The sequence below is a fragment of the Schistocerca americana genome, chromosome 3 (genome assembly GCF_021461395.2).
Source record: "Schistocerca americana isolate TAMUIC-IGC-003095 chromosome 3, iqSchAmer2.1, whole genome shotgun sequence".
Lineage (NCBI taxonomy): Eukaryota > Metazoa > Arthropoda > Insecta > Orthoptera > Acrididae > Schistocerca > Schistocerca americana.
In genome coordinates, this window is record NC_060121.1 from 644,069,055 (window position 1) to 644,089,039 (window position 19,985).

General features: G+C 43.5%; 1 protein-coding gene and 1 non-coding gene across 2 annotated transcripts in view; both read right to left on the minus strand.

Moving 5' to 3' along the window:
* The window catches only part of LOC124606270 (translation initiation factor IF-2-like), a 167,996-nt gene that overhangs the window by 129,949 nt on the left and 18,062 nt on the right, over positions 1–19,985 (minus strand). The gene's annotated exons all lie outside the window — the stretch shown is intronic.
* Positions 3,123–3,197, minus strand: Trnat-cgu. The gene has a single exon. It is a non-coding gene; the product is annotated as a tRNA-Thr (tRNA).

Consider the following 19,985-nt stretch of genomic DNA (forward strand, 5'->3'; position numbering starts at 1 on the left):
CGATGTACTGTGGAGACCTCACGCCCCACGTGTTGAGCAATTCGGCGGTACGTCCACCCGGCCTCCCGCATGCCCACTATACGCCCTCGCTCAAAGTCCGTCAACTGCACATACGGTTCACGTCCACGCTGTCGCGGCATGCTACCAGTGTTAAAGACTGCGATGGAGCTCCGTATGCCACGGCAAACTGGCTGACACTGACGGCGGCGGTGCAGAAATGCTGCGCAGCTAGCGCCATTCGACGGCCAACACCGCGGTTCCTGGTGTGTCCGCTGTGCCGTGCGTGTGATCATTGCTTGTACAGCCCTCTTGCAGTGTCCAGAGCAAGTATGGTGGGTCTGACACACCGGTGTCAATGTGTTCTTTTTTCCATTTCCAGGAGTGTACATCATAGATGTTTGAGGGTTGAAAAGGTCTCTGGAACTACATAGTTCCATTCTGGAGAAGCACACACTTGTGCCTTTGTGGGACGTACATGAGATTGTATCAAGATATGCAGACGACGCGTTCTAACCCTACTGCATACGTCGACACGATTAGATTAGATTAGATTAGTACTTGTTCCATAGATCATGAATACGACACTTCGTAATGATGTGAAACGTGTCAGGTTAATAAAAGGTGTCTACACAAGGTATTACATTACACAAAATATTACATGACACTTAATATTTCTAATTTTTTTGTGGGGGTTGAGGAAATTACCCACTTATTATATCCAAAAATTCATCGAATGAGTAGAAGGAGTTGCCATTAAGAAATTCTTTTAATTTCCTTTTAAATGCTATATGGCTATCTGTCAGATTTTTGACGCTATTAGGTAAGTGACCAAAGACTTTCGCGGCAGCATAATTTACTCCCTTCTGAGCCAAAGTTAGATTTAACCTTGAGTACTGAAGATCATCCTTTCTCCTACTGTACACTGCTATTACTTTTGAATTCGTTCGGATTGTTAATAACAAATTTCATAAGTGAATATATATATTGTGAGGCTACAGTGAATATCTCTAGCTCTTAAAATAAGTGTCTGCAGGATGATCTTGGATGAGCGCCAGCAATTATTCTGATTACACGCTTTTGTGCAATGAACACTCTTTTACTCAATGATGATTTACCCCAGAATATGCTGCCATATGAAAGCAGAGAATGAAAATAGGCATGGTAAGCTGATTTACTCAGATGTATATCGCCAAAATTTGCAATGACCCTAATAGCATAAGTAGCTGAACTCAAACGTTTCAGCAGATCCTCTGTGTGCTTTTTCCAGTTCAACCCTTCCTTCATCAATGCGTACACCTAGAGATTTTGAATATTCTACCTTAGCTACCGATTTCTGATCAAAGTCTATATTTATCAATGGTGTCATTCCATTTACTGTGTGGAACTGTATATACTGTGTTTTATCAAAGTTTAATGAGATCCCATTTGCAGAGAACCACTTAATGATTTCCTGAAAAACATCGTTTACAATTTCACCAGTTAATTCTTTTCTGTTGGGTGTGATAGCTATACTTGTATCATCGGCAAAAAGTACCGGCTTTGCATATCTTAAACGTGTGACTGTGTGGACAACCGACACTAGTTATCAAATTAATATTGAATATTGTTTGCGATCTAGACAATTAAAATATTTTGTATAATTTAAAAAAAACTTTCTGAAAATATTTAAAATCGCTTTTCATTTCCTGCATTGTCACGTATTATTTATTTTAAATAAGTCTTTTAATTGCCGCTGAAAACTCAATTCAGGTGTGAGCACGGCTGTGGTCCAACCACTTTGGCAGTTTCTCGCGCCAGTCACGACGTCCATTGTTTGCGACACGCAGCCAGAGTCTGGCAGCACTGTGAGCCGGGATGAAATGGCGCGACTGGAGTGACCAGAGGTGGAGAGCCGGGCTGCCCCGAGCAGTGAATGCGCCTCTCTTCCGGTTTGCTGCGCTGTGCTGGGCGGCGAGTCGCCCTATTGCGGCTCCAAATGCATTCCAGGCTGGAGCGAGGCGCGGCTGCGCCCATGCGTGACCGCGGCGGTAGCACAGTAGCGGGGGCAGTGCGAACCGATCCGACACACGGCCGCAGGCAGGCGATCCGCCTCGCGCCGTCAGCAGCTTCACACGCTGGCCGCAGCTCAACTAGCGTCGCGCTCTCCTGCTACCACAGTGGAGGCCGTAGAGCTAGGTAGACGGCTGGGTAAAGATTGTGTGCTGTGTCGTCCAGAAGGTACGGAATATAGCCATACTTAGAAATGTGCCGAGACGCCTAGCAGTCAGATTCGATTGAATTAAGGTTTGCTTCTAACAGAGGTCGCACAAGTCAAGACCTATTTTATGCTTCCGCATTACGTCACACTAGCATTTCCCAAGTAGACAACCATGCGCCAGACGCGTGTACAAGCTGACAAAGCACTCCACTCAGACACTTTCAGCAGTACCTGAAGAGAGCACCAGGGATCATCCCTAGTCGCTGCCAAGAAAAGCCCAACGGGGAACTCTACAAGCTATCGTACTCATCACTCAGTCGATTCAGGACTGGACCACAGCTAGAGACAAAACAGTGCAAAAGAATACTAAACAGTTTCCACAAACACTCTACATACTACAGTTCAGTATTTGCAAAGTTTACAGTAATAAATTGTTGCAAAATTTTGATAATCTGTGTTGCAGTCATTTTGCGCTAGCTGTTGGCTAATCTTATTTGGTCCTGTGACGAAGGCTGCATAGTTTCTGTGTGGTAGCAAGCCACATCAAACAGCAGTTATACTATCTGATCAAAAGTGCACGGACATTAATGTGGGATGTGTCCACCCTTCCTCTTTATGATGGGTTGAACTCTACTGGCGACACGTTAGGTGTCTGAATGTCTGAATACATGGCAGTACGTTCTTCCTGAAGAACCAAAATCAGTTAAGCCAGCGATGTCGTACATTGGTATCTGGCACGACGTCGGCTTTCTCACTCAGTCCAAAGATATACTTATTTGGATATGGTGTCTGTTCTTTCGAACATTTCCGAAAGAACAGACGCCATTCATGACCTGCAGCTGTCTAGAACGAAATTAGAATTATATTAATACCTTCAGCTGCTAACGGGCGTTGATATGTATTAATGGGGACAGCTGAAAATGTATGCCCCGACCGGGACTCGAACCCGGGATCTCCTGCTTACGTGGCAGACGCTCTATCCATCTGAGTCACCGAGGGCACAGAGGTTAGCGCGACTGCAGGGACTATCTCGCGCACGCCTCCCGCGAGACCCACATTCTCACCTTGTATGTCCACACACTACATTCGTAGTGTCCCATCCCAACACACTCATTACTTGCGCACTCATGAGCGTCTGCCATGTAAGCAGGAGATCCCGGGTTAGAGTCCCGGTCGGGGCACACATTTTCACCTGTCACCGTTGATATCTATCCACGCCCGTTAGCAGCTGAAGGTATTAATATAATTCTAATTTCAGTCCAAAGATGTTCCACTGTGTTCAGGCCGGGACTCTGGGCAGGCCAGTCTACTTCGGAAATGTCACTGTCCACAGACTATTGCCTCATAGACGTTGCTTTATGACAGGGTGCATTGCCATCGGCTCCGAAAAGCTCCTTTACTGTAAACAGGACACAATGTTGTAAAATATGTTCAAATCCTTCCACATTTAGCTTTTTTTAAGCGCAATAAGCAGACTAGACCACGACCACGAAAAAAGCCCCCATCCTATAACACTACCTCCTCCGCAGTCATTGTTGGCAGTACACTTGACGGCAGATAACGTTCAGTAGGTCTTCCCCAAATCCAAACCTTTCCATCGAATTGACGCAGGGCATAGCCTGATTCTTCACTCCAAATTGCACATTTCCAACCATTCACTGACCAGTGGCGTCGCTCTTTACGCCACCTCAAGCTTTGCTTAGTATTGATTACAGAAATGTGTGGCTTATGAGGGACGGTTCGAAAATTTTAATTCCCTACGCACAGTGAATGCTCTAGCTGGACTGGTGGCAGCTCTTTGGAATTCACGGGTGACTATTTCCGCTAATTTCATACGATTTATTACAATTACACTCCGCAATCCTCGACGTTCCGTCTTTAGATGGTCTTGCTTTAAATGTGGTTGTTCCTTCGCGTTTTCACTTGACAGTCACACCACCAGCAGTCGACCTGGGCAGCTTTAGAAGGATTGAGATGTCCCTGATGTGTCTGCGTGTCAGGTGACATCCAATGACTACTTTCAAAGTCACTGAGCACCCACTCTGCTGTTACTGCTTCTCTACCGACAGCACACACATTCTTTCGGTGGCGGAAAGGTCTCTTCCTTCCACACCAGGAGGCTTTGGTAAATACAACGTTGTCGGTTTTCTTGCCGTGTCAGATCGAGGTAAAACCTCTAGTTTTAGACGATCGTCTGCATCGTTTTAGTGAGGTGCAGCTGAATGTCGTGGACAAGCCATACGTGGACAAGCGATACGGTCCTATTTACTGTAGAACCTCCACAGGGTATTGTGCCCGTCTGAATTCTCTCTCTGCCATAGATGATTAGAAAAATTACGAAATATAGTCTGTGTACAGTTTTACTGTTTGTGTAGTCTCTAAATGTATGTCAGTCTGTAACCTCCCCCTCACTTATCGACCTTAATGACAGTAAAAATTAAACCGCGTGTACCTAGTTTGGGAAAAGCAATCGTCACCGAGTTAATCTGTCGGTAAAGAGGGAGGAAAGGGTTACATCTAAATGAAAGGAAAAATGCAAGTGAAACTGGCGGAAACTAATTTTGAAAAGGGGTCAAGTTAATAAAGAAAGTAAATGTGCGGTCGTTAAGTTAACAATTAACTGGCGTTAATTAGATATTTGAGATTTGGGGAAAATCACGGTCGCCAGTCCTATGGACAACTATTATAATAACTGAAAAAGAAAGGTTATTGCACATATAATTAGCACTAAAAGCATGGCAACTGAAGGTTCACACGTGTTGTGTGAAAACTGAATGTTTGTCAGAAGTAATAAATTTCGCTGCATTCTGACTTAATTTAGCAAAAGAATTAATAAAACCGGAAAATTGAAAGTTAATTTAGTGACTGAAATTAATAGTGAACTTTGTTTCTGAAGCACTACGAAATTCAGTAAAATAAGGTTAGTCTTGGGCTACCTCAACAATCATTTCAAAAGCTACTTGAATCTACGCAATTTAGAAATAAGATATTTAATTTTGAACTTGAACTAAATGATTCTGAACAATTAACAATAGCAAAATTTAGTACGTACCAAGCTGAGCTGCAGTCACAGGTAAGCTAAAATACGGTAACAAAACTCGCGCTCTTAATTTGTGCTTGTGTAATCTAAATATTGTAGCCAGGTACGAATACCTTAACTGAACTTTGAAATTAAAGCAGTGAAATCGAATGATATTACTCTAATGCTGGCGTTTGAATTTCAACGACACTCGAGTTCATTTCGGAAATGCAATTTTCGTAACGCAATTGGGACAATGAGCAACAAAGGTTCGTGCTAAGTTGCTGTATTTTAGTGATGCTAATGGAATAGTTTGAAAAGCTGAGGTCTGCCATGCAGTTCTAAAACTTTACGTGCTTTCAGTCTTCCTTGTTGGTTGATTGAAAGTGGCGTCAATCACTCATTGTCGGCTGTAGCTGTTGCAGAAGCTGAATGTTGGCGCGCCTTCTTCTCGACACGGTCACCAGGCGAAACGGGCTCTTGATGTGTGCCTGCTAATTTTTCCCGTCCGCGACACCGTGCCAGAAACTATCATTGCAAGTCGAGCGCAATTACATGCTGCCAAACCCCGGAAGCGCGGCAACTCGCGGGAGCGTCACTTTACACACCTGCTCCACCCCCCTACTCCAGCCAGACTCTGCTCTGCCCGCGCTCCACGCGGCAGAGTTAACGCTATCAGAGATCCTAAACACTTTGGTTCTCCACACGACCTATCGATGAAATCGTTCGATAGCATAGTTTTCCCTAGGCAAGACCCAGCGTAAAAATACAAATACTATTTACAAAACAAACCAATTATACATCGACATAAATGCATAAAGATATATATGCAAATAGTAAAACAATTACAATATATAAAGACATAGAAATGTAATATCTTCAGGTAACAAAATAAGGAAAAAAATTTATAGTACAATAGATGGAAATAGGAGGAAATGCATTTCCGGCGTTACAAGTCCCTGAAACGTCGTGTGAGAGTCAGCCTCGCTGTTTGTGAATTTAGAGGTTCTTGACCTAGTGAATTTATAAGATTATAGGGCGAAACATTTGTTTCATATAAAATTTAATGAATTTTCTCAGAATGATATGACGGATGGATGGTTGACCTAAATGTTGTCTAATGTAAGGGTTGAGAGAAAAGCGGGGAGCATTGGATGTATCCCGAAATACTTTATTCTGAAGGGTTAGCAGTTATTTCAGATGAGTGCCGGCAGAAAAAAGGTTTATTGGTTTAGCACCTGAAATCACGCCATTCGTCACTCCGAGAAATCCCAAGAGAGCACACTACCAAACCATAAAAGGTAGTCGGAAGACCGATGCCTCTCTAGAATGCCAGTTTTACGTCGTCTGATAGTCACTCTTAAGGAGCGGGTATAATTGGTAAAATAGACCACAGCCTTTGTTGACCGTACAGTTTATGTGTGATTTCCAAGTCAGTCTCTAATGCAAGTCCAAGGTATCTGACTGAGTCACACTAAGTCAAGTCAGTGCCACCAGTTGTGAAATGGCAGTTGAGGAGTTGAACTTAGTAGTGAACAAAATTGCTTATCTCTTGTCAGGACTGATTTCTACCCTCCAGCCAAGCCATAACTAAGTGATATTGTCTGGAGGTGCGTAACAACATAATTTAGGTTGCGATAGCGCTTGAACTGTGCAATACCATCGGCTTACAGGACAATTTCCTCTGCTGCCTGCTTGGGTACGCTGTTTAGTTGATAGAGTAAAGCGCAAATCGCAAACATGAGCCCTGAGACGTAACTGGTTTAACACTGCTGCAGCGATTGCCTTTCCTGACAAATAATCACGACTCCTACAGGAACGAATGTATCATCTTGAACACATGTCCTGGACGACTTAAAGAATCTGATTTAAATATCAAACCATCTTGCCAGAGGCGCTCAAAAGTCTGTTCCAAATCAAGGAATCCACCATCAGTGCTCTCCTTGATTCAGTGCTGTACAGGTGCAGTGCCTGGTAGATTGTGGAGCGCTCCGCATAGAACCCAAACTGTTCTGGATGGAGGATGTTGTGATCAGTAACGAATTTGTGGAGTGGTTGTAGTATAGCAAGCTGCAGAACTTTACATAGGAAATCAAAGAGGAAGGTGGTTCTAAAGCCGTTGCTGCTGGTGGCCATTTATAGCACGTAGACTGCTTGTCATTGGCCGGCTTACGTCAGGTAGGTATACGACATCATTACTTCATCTTGCCTGCGCTGGTGGCATCGCTGCTCCTGTAAGAGTGCAAACAATTCGGAGAATTTCTCTGTTGCTGCTTAGCGTCGAGAGATACCTTCCAAGCAACACTAAGCCTGTGTCTCTCGGCCTGGCCGAAGTTCTCTCATACTCTAACTTCTGTCGTCTCTTTACTAACAGAATCCCAGTACGTAAAGTGTGGCACAACACCTTACAACACTTTACGTCGTAGAAATCTATCTGTACAAACCCTGTACACGTGTGTAAATAACTTCTTTCATGTAACTAGCGTACTTTGGCTGTCTGAATTTTAATAGGCAATTGGACTTGATGGTTGGTACATCATGGAGTGCGAAGTTATTCCCAACGTACAAGCACCAGTTTCAGAAAGTTGTTAACCGTGTCTGCAGACGCGTGTCTATCTACAATTCCCATTTTCTTAATCACATATCTCAAAAAATACCGTCATTAATATTACCACGTTAAATGAGGTTCACACTGAATTGACAACTCTCGGTTTATTGTATCACAGGCAAGATAATCACTACGAGCCTAATAACACTAGCTCTGCAACCGAATTCATGCACTTAACACTTTCAGAACCCTTTGCCATTGCTGGTAAGTTCTTTATGGTCGTCCATAATTTAAAAGCATCCCCTGGTTATCTAAATAATTTCAGTTCCGCAAATTAATGTCTTTCATTCCCTATCGCGTACCACGCGTACGCTAGTGATCCCATCTTTAAGAAGGCTCAGGCGGGACTGACTCACTTAAGCACCAAAGCAAACGCCAGGCGACAAGCAGCACCCTTCTGGCATAATGGGACTTCCCCCTCAACGACGCTAATTGGTTGGATCAAAGGTGCGTAAGGATAGATTCTGTCTGCCCGGGACAGCTTCAATATCTGTACCCTTACAGATGCAACAGTCAAATAAACCGCAAAGTGTATACATCTAATATAACAGTCTGAAATTAGGAAGATAATAAACTCTCTCAAGAATAAAAGCTCACATGGGATTGATGGCATTTCCTGCAGGATAATAAAAGCTTGTTCCCAAGAAATAGGTGGGATTCTTAGCCACATATGTAATAGCTCTCTGAAGCAGGGTATTTTCCAATATAGACTGAAGTATGCCATTGTTATACCACTGCATAAAAAAGGGGATACGTCTGATGTCAACAACTACCACCCAATCTCTCTACTGACTGCCTTATCCAAAATTCTTGAAAAGGTAATGTATTGTAGAGTAGCTTCACACCTTTGTAAAAATAAAGTTTTAACAAAATGTCAGTTTGGTTTCCAGAAGGGGTTTTCAACGGAAGATGCTATATATACTTTCAGTAATGAAATATTAAATGCTCTGAGTAACCGGAAGTCACCCGTTGGGATTTTTTGTGATCTATCAAAGGCTTTTGATTGTGTAAATCATGGAATACTTCTACATAAGCTCAAGTACTGTGGTATGAATGGAACAGTGCTCAAATGGTTTAAATCATACCTAACTGGAAGAGTGCAGAAAGTTGAAATAAACAGTTCACATAATATGCAAAAAACTGGTGATTTCTCAAACTGGGGAACAATCAAGAATGGGGTGCCACAAGGTTCGGTCTTGGGTCCTCTGCGATTCTTAATATATATTAATGACTTGCCATTCTATATTCACGAAGATGCAAAGCTGGTCCTTTTTTGCCGATGATACAAGTATAGCTATCACTACCAACAGACAAGAATTAACTCGTGAAATTGTAAACGATGTTTTTCAGAAAATCATTAAGTGGTTCTCTGCAAATGGGCTCTCATTAAACTTTGACAAAACACAGTATATACAGTTCCACACAGCAAATGGAATGACCCCATTATTAAATATAGACTTCAATCAGAAATCCGTAGCTAAGGTAGAATATTCAAAATTTCTAGGTGTATGCATTGATGAGGGGTTGAACTGGAAAAAACACACTGATGATCTGCTGAAACGCTTGAGTTCAGCTACTTATGCTATTAGGGTCATTGCAAATTTTGGCGATATACATCTGAGTAAATTAGCTTACCACGCCTATTTTCATTCTCTGCTTTCATATGGCATCATATTCTGGGGTAACTCATCATTGAGTAGAAGAGTGTTCATTGCACAAAAGCGTGTAATAAGAGTAATTGCTGGAGCTCATCCAAGATCATCCTGCAGACACTTATTTAAAGAGCTAGAAATCTTCACTGTAGCCTCACAATATATATATTCACTTATGAAATTTGTTATTAACAATCCGAACGAATTCAAAAGTAATAGCAGTGTACATGGCTACAACAGTAGGAGAAAGGATGATCTTCAGTACTCAAGGTTAAATCTAACTTTGGCTCAGAATGGGTAAATTATGCTGCCACAAAAGTCTTTGGTCACTTACCTAATAGCATCAAAAGTCTGACAGATAGCCATATAGCATTTAAAAGGAAATTAAAAGAATTTCTTAATGGCAACTCCTTCTACTCATTAGACGAATTTTTAGATATAGTAAGTGGGTAATTTCCCAACCTCCACAAAAAAAATTATTAAGTGTCATGTAATATTTTGTGTAATGTAATATCTTGTATAGACACCTTTTATTAACCTGACACGTTCCACATCATTACGAAGTGTCGTATTCATGATCTATGGAACAAGTGCTAATCTAATCTAATCTAATCTTTTGGGTCAGCCTCCAACGACATCGATGTCGATGAGGCGTTATGCTACAATTTTGCACATCTACATCTACATCTCTACTCCGCAAACCGGCATGCGATGTGTGGCGGAGGGTACTTTATGTACCACTTGCCCTGCCCCACTTTTCCTGTCCCAGTCGCGAATAGTTCGCGATAAGAACGATTTCTGGCAAGCATCTTTGTGAACTCGGATCTGTGATTTTATCTTCATGGCCTTTTCGTGAGATATAGGGAGGAGAAAACAATATATTTGTTAATTCTTCTAGAAACATACGCTCTCGTAACTTTAACAGAATAGCATGCCGTGATGCATGAGGCCTCTCGTGCAGCGTCTGCCACTGGAGATTGTTGATTATGTCTGTGACGCTTTCGTGGTAACTAAATGAAGGTGTAACGAAATACGCCGCTCTTTTTTGGACCTTTTCTCTTCTCTCTATCAGTCCCAAATGGTTCAAAGGGTTCAAATGGCTCTGGGCACTATGGGACTTAACATCTGAGGTCTTCAGTCCCCTAGAACTTAGAACTACTTAAACCTAACTAACCTAAGGACATCACACACATCCATGCCCGAGGCAGGATTCGAACCTGCGACCGTAGCGGTCGCGCGGTTCCAGACTGACGCGCCTAGAACTGCTCGGCCACTCTGGCCGGCTGAATCTCAGTCTGTCATCTGCCTTACTCGCGATTCATTTTATGTGGTCGTTCCACCTTAAATCGCACCGTACGCATCCTCTTAGATATTTAATGGAAGTAACCGCTTTCAGTGATTGTTTTGCAATTGTGTAAACATAGACTAAAGGGTCTTGCTCCTTCGTTGCTCCCTTTGTATTACCTGTAATACTGCCGACTGTTATCATCAACAGTTTTCTCACAGTTTTCTCCTGGTTAGGTCGCGCTGAAAAACAATGTGACAGAGTGGAACGCTAGTGGTGCCCCAGCCTACGACGGAAGCCGTGCGAAACGCACAGGCGACGTGCGTGGCGCGCGCTCCAGCGCAGACCGAAGACGGCACTTCTTGCCCCCCAGCGCCTGCTGTTAAGTCAATAAATCCCATTACGGGCCATTATTATGGGTGTCGAGCGGGCACCTTACGCGCTGCCGATCCAAATTAAGCCGTTTCGCTGGCTCTTCCCACGGCGCGATGAAAACAGGACCACCAGAAAACGGAGCACAATGTTAGTCTTGGCTTTCTTGCGGCACGCCGGCGGTCGCGATATTGTTCCGCCGGAGTAAAAACCCAGTGGAGGAAAAGGGCGGGAAGGGAGATCAAGAGGCATTGAGAAGGAAGATAGAGGCGAGCAGGGCCAGAAAAGGACAGCGAGAGACGGGGATGGACGCACGGAGGGCAGCGGCGGCTGGAGAATCCAATTACTCCAGAGGTGTCGGCCAGGGAAATAAAAAGTGGAGGAGGAGGAAGGAAAACCCCAGTCCGCGCAGAGGGGCGGATGGGTGCATGCGATCGCGAGAGAGAGAGAGAGAGGGTGGGGGGGGGGGGGGGGGGGGAGAGACCGTCACGGACGGCTGGAGACCCGCTGCTCTCGACGCTGCGACCACTCGACAACGATTCTGCCGACGTATCCGTTTGTTAAAGGTTGATTTGCTGCTCTCTCAGTGCAGTAATCTACGTTAAAAAAGAGTGAGCGTGAGACATATGGCGATAAGCTGTTTGCGATTACTCTGTGACGTCGCGTCTGGAACACCTTTTTTAACAGAGCCCGATCTACATCTACATCCATACTCCGCAAGCCACCTGACGGTGTGTGGCGGAGGGTACCTTGAGTACTTCTATCAGTTCTCCCTTCTATTCCAGTCTCGTACTGTTCGTGGAAAGGATTGCCGGTATGCCTCTGTGTGGGCTCTAATCTCTCTGATTTTATCCTCATGGTCTCTTCGCGAGATATACGTAGGAGGGAGCAATATACTGCTTGACTCTTCGGTGAAGGTATGTTCTCGAAACTTTAACAAAAGCCCTTAGCGAGCTACTGAGCGTCTCTCCTGCAGAGTCTTCCACTGGAGTCTATGTATCATCTCCGTAACGCTTTCGCGATTACTAAATGATCCTGTAACGAAGCGCGCTGCTCTCCGTTGGATCTTCTCTATCTCTTCTATCAACCCTATCTGGTACGGATCCCACACTGGTGAGCAATATTCAAGAAGTGGGCGAACAAGTGTACTGTAACCCACTTCCTTTGTTTTCGGATTGCATTTCCTTAGGATTCTTCCAATGAATCTCAGTCTGGCATCTGCTTTACCGACGATCAACTTTATATGATCAATCCATTTTAAATCACTCCTAATGCGTACTCCCAGATAATTTATGGCATTAACTGCTTCCAGTTGATGACCTGCTATATTGTAGCTAAATGATAAGGGATCTTTCTTTCTTTGTATTCGCAGCACATTACACTTGTCTACATTGAGATTCAATTGCCATTCCCTGCACCATGCGTCAATTCGCTGCAGATCCTCCTGCATTTCAGTACAATTTTCCATTGTTACAACCTCTCGATATACCACACCATCATCTGCAAAAAGCCTCAGTGAACTTCCGATGCCATACACAAGGTCATTTATGTATATTGTGAATAGCAACGGTCCTACGACGATTGCGAAGAATTTACGGATAATGCTGGATCATCGCTTAGACTCGACTGAACACACAACTGAACTCTGTAACAAGGCATCATGACCTCTCCATATACTGCAGAAAGGTACAAGAAAGTATTTACTCTTGAACTTACAAAGGAAACTACTAGAATCACTAGCACTATTAATTCTTGCTGAAGGTGATGCTGTTCTTCAGGGATTTTAATACCAGATCTCACGCTGGACGTAACTAGCGAAGAACGCTTGTGTGAGATACGTCTTTGACGTTCCATATTTCGACCACACCACTCTGCCTACGAACAATCATCATGGCTACGTGCAGATAAGCACAGATACTATCTTACTGTCTCTCTTCGCTGTACTGTCTGCTGAATCATTAGACATCCTCTTATTTCAACTCTAACACTTCTAAAATATTTTTGTTGACTCTCTTCCACAGATCTGATACATTGTGGAAATGATATGTAACGCTGTTAGCTGCGGTTTGATTTATTTTTTAATGTGCGACCGATTTATATCACCATTCAGCGCAGATATTTGTGAACAGCACTCCATGTGTCTGCATGATTATCGCTAGCAGTACCAACGAGTTTTTCATAGCGTGTAGTATCAACGGGGGGACTTTTTGACCACCACGAAAAAATACAAATTTAATTTTTAAAAAATTTTATTAACAAAATACTTTTAAAGATTTTCTGATGTATAAACAGCATCCAGAGCCTGAAACTATTAGTACTGTCTTAACAAAACCAAAGCATTTTTATAAATTATAGTAATAGCAGGGTTGTGGGATGCTTCCTGATCACCACCAAAATAAATAAAAAAGCAAATTTATTTAACTGTTATTGACTTTTATTAACATATATTTTTTAAAGAGATACTGATGCGTAAGAAGATTCTAGAACTTTTAAATGCCGAATATCACGTTCGTTGCAAAAAATCGTACGTACTACAATATATCAAGTAGACTTCAATTTTTCGATTAACTGAAAAGATTATTCGATTAAATGAAAAGATTAAAGAATTTAAAGAATTTGGTGGAAATATTAATCAGAAACAATAAATACTGTCTGCAAAATTTTAAAACGTTAAATACGTGACTGGATTAAATATTAACAAAAGGCCAGCATCTACTGTGCCCCTGATGGTACTGCTAGGCTAAACGTTATTTGTAAATATTATATTTTCGATGCTCTTTTTGGCATATACTGTTAAAAAAATTTGTCTTGATACTATTCTCTGACCGAAGCAATTGTACGTTAAAGAATAAATTAAGTAGCTTATTGTGTCACATGATGTCAATTTTACAGTCTAACATATCTATCTGAACAGTATATCAAAAATGCTCTGAATGAAGCACTATCCTCCATGTACCACTAGATAACACTGACAGAATCAGGAACCCGACTTTGGAGGATTTTCTTCAAAATCTATGAGAAATCACATTCATTTCCAACTTCAATTGACAGTTAAAAATCCACCTCATCCTTACGGTAATATACGGTGTCTGATCAAAAGTATACGCTTATCTATTAATAAATATTAATATGACTGTGTTCATCCTTCGCTTTTATGACGGCTTGAACTCTGCTGGGAGTGTTTTGAGTGAGGTGCCTCAGTGTCTATGAAGGATCGGCAACCCTTTCTACATCAAGTTCTGAACCCAGAGGAGGTAGTGATGTAGGATGCTTGGGTTTGTAGCGATGTCGACTTTCTAATTCATACCAAAAATGTTTCATTGGGTTTCGACTTCCTAATTCATATCAAAAAAGTTCCATTGGGTTCAGGTCAGGATTCTGGACAGGCCAGTTCATTTCAGGAATGTTATTGTCCACAGATCATTGCCTCACAGATGCTGCTTTATGGCAAGGTGCGCTGCTGTCACACTGATACAACAACCATCACCTCCAAACTGTTCTCCTACGCTAGGCAGTACACTACGCTTTAAACGGTTTTCACATCATTCCATATTCACGGTCGTCTTCTACATCTACATATATACTTCGCTAGCCACCATACGGTATGTGGCGGACGGCACAATTTGTGCGAAAGTCGTATTTCCTGTTCCGCTTGCGAATCACGCGAGGGAAAAACGACTGTCTGAACGCCTCGGTACGAACTCTTATTTCCGTTATCTTTGAATGATGATCATTACGCGATTTGAAAGTTGGTGGTAATAATATATGCTCTACATCCTCGTTGAAAATTGGATTTCGGAATTTAGAGAGCAGCCCCTTCTGTTTAGCGCGTCGTCTATCTGCAAGTGTGACCCACTTCAAACTTTCTATGAGATTTGTAACGCTTTCGCGATGGCTAAATGTACCAGTCACGAATCTTGCCGCTCTTCTTTGGACCTTCTCAGTCTCTTGAACCAGACCCAACTGGTAAGGGTCCCATACAGACGAACAATATTCTAAGACTGGACGAACTAACGTATTGTAAGCTATTTCCTTTGTTGAAGGACTTCATCGCTTCAGGATTCTACCAATAAACCGCAATATAGAGTTCGCCTTACTCGTTACTTGTGTAATCTGATCATTCCATTTCAGATCATTTCGAATAGTCACACCCAGATACTTGACGGATGTTACCGCTTCCAAAGACTGATCATTTATTTTGTACTCATACATTAATGGGGATTTTTGCCTTGTTATACGCGGTAGATTACACTTACTAATATTGAGAGATAACTACCAGTCATTACACCAGGCATTTATTTTCTGCATATCCTCATAGATTTGTTCACAACTTTCGTGTGATACTACTTTCCTGTAGACTACAGCATCATCGGCAAACAGTCTAAGGTCGCTGTCAATACCACCAACCAGATCGTTTATGTAAATCGTAAGCGCGATAAGGGAACAACAGCCCAACGAGGGAATACATCCCCATGTCATAACACCACCTCGTCTGTAGTCACTGTTGGCGCTGCACATGATGGCAGGTAACTTTCTCCTGACATTCGCCACATCCAAACACCTCCATCGTATTGCTGCACGGTACATGTTATTCATCAAACCAAATCACTCGTTTCCAGTCATTATTGTCCTGTGGCGTAACTCTTTACACCACCTCAAGTAACACTTAGCAGTGTGGCTAGACCATTTTAACCCATTTTTAACTTCCTATGCAGAGTCACTGTGCAACCAAATCTTCGTTTAGCCGTCGTTGTTCATTCGCGTTTCCATTCGATGATCAGATCACCATCAGTCGACTTGGGCAGAATGGTTGAAATAGCCCTGATAAATGCATGTTAAAAAAAAAAGCACGAATATGTTCACACCCGGAAATTTTTATAGTTGCTCACGAAGGTACGTAATACACTACTGGTCATTAAAATTGCTACACCACGAAGATGACGTGCTACAGACTGAAATTTAACCGACAGGAACAAGGTGCTGCGATATGCAAATGATTAGCATTTCAGAGCATTCACACAAGGTTGGCGCCGGTGGCGACACCTACAACGTGCTGACATGAGGAAAGTTTCCAACCGATTTCTCATGCACAAACAGCAGTTGACCGGCGTTGCCTGGTGAAACGTTGTCGTGATGCCTCGTGTAAGGAGGAGAAATGCGTACCAACACGTTTCCGACTTTGATAAAGGTTGGATTGTAGCCTATCGCAATTGCGGTTTGTCGTATCGCGACGTTGCTGCTTGCGATGGTCGAGATCCAATGACTGTTAGCAGAATATGGAATCGGTGGGTTCAGGAGGGTAATACGGAACGCCGTGCTGGATCCCAACGGCCTCGTATCACTAGCAGTCGAGATGACAGGCATCTTATCCGCATGGCTGTAACGGATCGTGCAGCCACGTCTCTATCCCTGAGTCAGCAGATGGGGACGTTTGCAAGACAACAACCATCTGCACGAACAGTCGACGACGTTTGCTGCAGCATAGACTATCAGCTCGGAGACCATGACTGCGGTTACCCTTGACGCTGCATCACAGACAGGAAGCGCCTGCGATGGTGTACTCAACTACGAATCAGGGTGCACGAATGGCAAAACGTCATTTTTTCAGGTGATGGTCACATCCGCGTTTGGCGACAGCGCGGTGAACGCACATTGGAAGCGTGTATTCGTCACCGCCATTATGGCGTATCACCCGGCGTGATGGTATGGGGTGCCATTGGTTACACGTCTCGGTCACCTCTTGCTCGCACTGACGGCACTTTGAACAGTGGACGTTACATTTCAGATGTGTTACGACCCGAGGCTGTACCCTTCATTCGATCCCTGCGAAACCTTACATTTCAGCACGGTAATGCACGACCGCACGTTGCAGGTCCTGTACGGGCCTTTCTGAATACAGAAATGTTCGACTGCTGCCCTCGCCAGCACATTCTCCAGATCTCTCACAAATTTAAAACGTCTCTGGTCAATGGTGGGCGAGCAACTGGCTCGTCACAAAACGCCAGTCACTACTCTTGATGAACTATGGTATCGTGTTGAAGCTGGATGGGCAGCTGTACCTGTACACGCCATCCAAGCTCTGTTTGACTCAATGCCCAGGAGTATCAAGGCCGTTAGTAAGAGCAGAGGTGGTTATTATGGGTACTGATTCCTCAGGATCTATGCACCCAAACTGCGTGAAAATGTAATCTCATGTCAGTTCTAGTATAATATATTTGTCCAATGAATACCCGTTTAACATCTGCATTTCTTCTTGGTGTAGCAATTATAATGACCAGTAGTGTAGAAGAAGCAGCTGGTACCCCACTTTTCAGTCAGAGTCGCTTAATAAACAGGAAGATGTTCGAATTTTTCCGCAGGTAATGTCTTGGCTCATAAGTGTAAAAACCAAGATCCACATGTGGGAATAAACTGTGTCCCAATAGAACAATATCTACTTAATGTAGAAAATGGAGACATTTGGTTAATGTGGCTTAGTATCCCCCCCCCCCCCCCCCCCCCCCGTGCGCGCTACATACCCTCTCCCGCCTCCGCTCCTCCTTCCGGGCGACAGGCACATGGAAATAGCGGCCAGGCCAGGCTAATTGACGAGAACGGTACTGACTTGGGAGACGAGCAATCGCGACAGAATCCGCGTGTCTCGTGGGGGGTAGTGACGGAGCGGCGGTGGCGGCCGCGTTCCCAGGCGGGCGGTACTAGCGTTAAGGAATCCCGGACTGGCGTGGCATCCACGAGGAGGTGGCCGGCCGGGCGGGGTCGTGACTGCGGCGCGCGACCGTGGCGCATCGGCCGTTACCTCCTCCCTACTGCCTGCTCGCCGCTCAGTGCCGCTGCGCTGTTCACACAGCAGCCGCGCTACGCTAGGTTGCGCTGCGCTGGGTGACTCCACACTCTCCGTCCCTCTATACCTAACTACTTGTTACCAACACACTGACCCGCCACGGATCTTCAGGGACATTTGCACGATTCTCCCGTTACTTACGGATTAGTGTTCACGTGGTCGTCGGTCGATATTGAATACCTTAACATCCAAATCGAACAAAAATAAACGCTAAATATACGAGGCTCGTTCCGAAAGTAATGCCTCCTAATTTTATTCAGGAAACTACAGGAGATACATAAATCATAACAGCACAGCAAAATACGAGGCGTGTTTTTTTAAGTAAGTACCGTTTTGAAATTAAAAAAAGAAGTGCTAAGATATCTCAATAAATTTATTTTTCAGGGTGTATACGACCCGGGACAACCGGGAGATCCGGGAAAAACCCGAGAATTTTTTCATCCGGGAGAAAACCGGGAAAAACCCGGGAATTCTTTTGGAATTCCGGGAATTTTTCATTGTTTTAGTTTTCAGTTAAATTTTTGTGATTTTTACTGGTAAGAAACAATACTCTAACAAAGAATATTACTGTATCCCGCTTCTGCAGAATAATACTGCAGGAACAAAAAAACATGAACGAGAGGAAAAAAAACGAAAATGAAACTTAAGTCGCAAAGGAAATGCGCTGTATACAACAAAACATAGTGCTCATACAAGCGTCTGGCAACAGCAAACTGTGTCAATGGCTTTAGAAAGACTATGCAATGCTTCTTAACAACACATTGCCTCCGAAGAGCGGGACGTGACAGCTATTTACATTAGATTCGATTTAATCCAAGATCTTTTAATGTTTTACAAGTACGAACATACGGCCTTCCCGCGTCATCTAGTTGCGCAAGTGCAGTGACACCTGTTACCTGGCGCTCTCTGGCAACTGCTGAACCGAACCTATTTCTAACAGGTCACGGTTCAAATGGCTCTGAGCACTATGGGACTTAACATCTGAGGTCATCAGTCCCCTAGAACTTAGAACTACTTAAACCTAACTAACCTAAGGACATAACACAACACCCAGTCATCACGAGGCAGAGAAAATCACTGACCCCGCCGGGAATCGAACCCGGGAACCCGGGCGCGGAAAGCGAGAACGCTACCGCACGACCACGAGCTGCGGGCATCCTTATTAAAAATTTTACTGGCACATTTATGTGATGTATCTTAAAGTGTAGCACGCGGAAAAGGGATCAACATTATATATGGAAGCTTAGCTTCTCTTGCAGCTTATTAATCTTCGAGACCAATATTATATGTGAAAGCTTTGCTTTTCTTGTAGCAACAACATGTATATTAATTTAAACCATTAACTTTCCTTATTTGTGTGTTCGCGCTACTTAAGAGTGACCTTGCTATTGGCTGACTACATCACGTTACATCACGTGTCCTATGATGTCATCAGCTGGCGAGATTACGTGACATGAGCTGTGACTGGCTTACGAAAGCGCGTCGCAATCTCGATTTCAATGCTTCGGAAAGTAACATGCGGTGTTTGGTGGAATTCGAATTTATACTTTCATAACACGAAAATATGCAGCGTACATGTTGCTGCACATCAAAGATCTTTCCGAAACGTGGTTTTTCCCCCTGAGTTTCATTTTCTAAAGTGCCGGGTAATTCTACGTCAGTGTATAAAACCATAAACAATCAAAGGAATGATAAGTTTTACAGTGCCGAGGAAACGTATACTGTCACTTAACACGGAAAAAGCATGATCTAGAGTTTCCCATCGAAAAGATGTGATGAGATCTTTGGTCTGATTCGCCACATGCGAACGTGCATTGTCTTGCAGCAAAACGATGCCCTTGCTCAACTTGCCACGTCTTTTGTTCTGAATTGAACGGCGCAGATTGTGCAATGTCTTACAGTTAGCTGCTTCATTGATTGCCTCATTACGAGGCAGAAATTTCACATGCAATACTCCTTTTCTGTCCCAAAAAACTGTGTTCATGGTTTTCCGGGCAGAAATTGTTTGCTT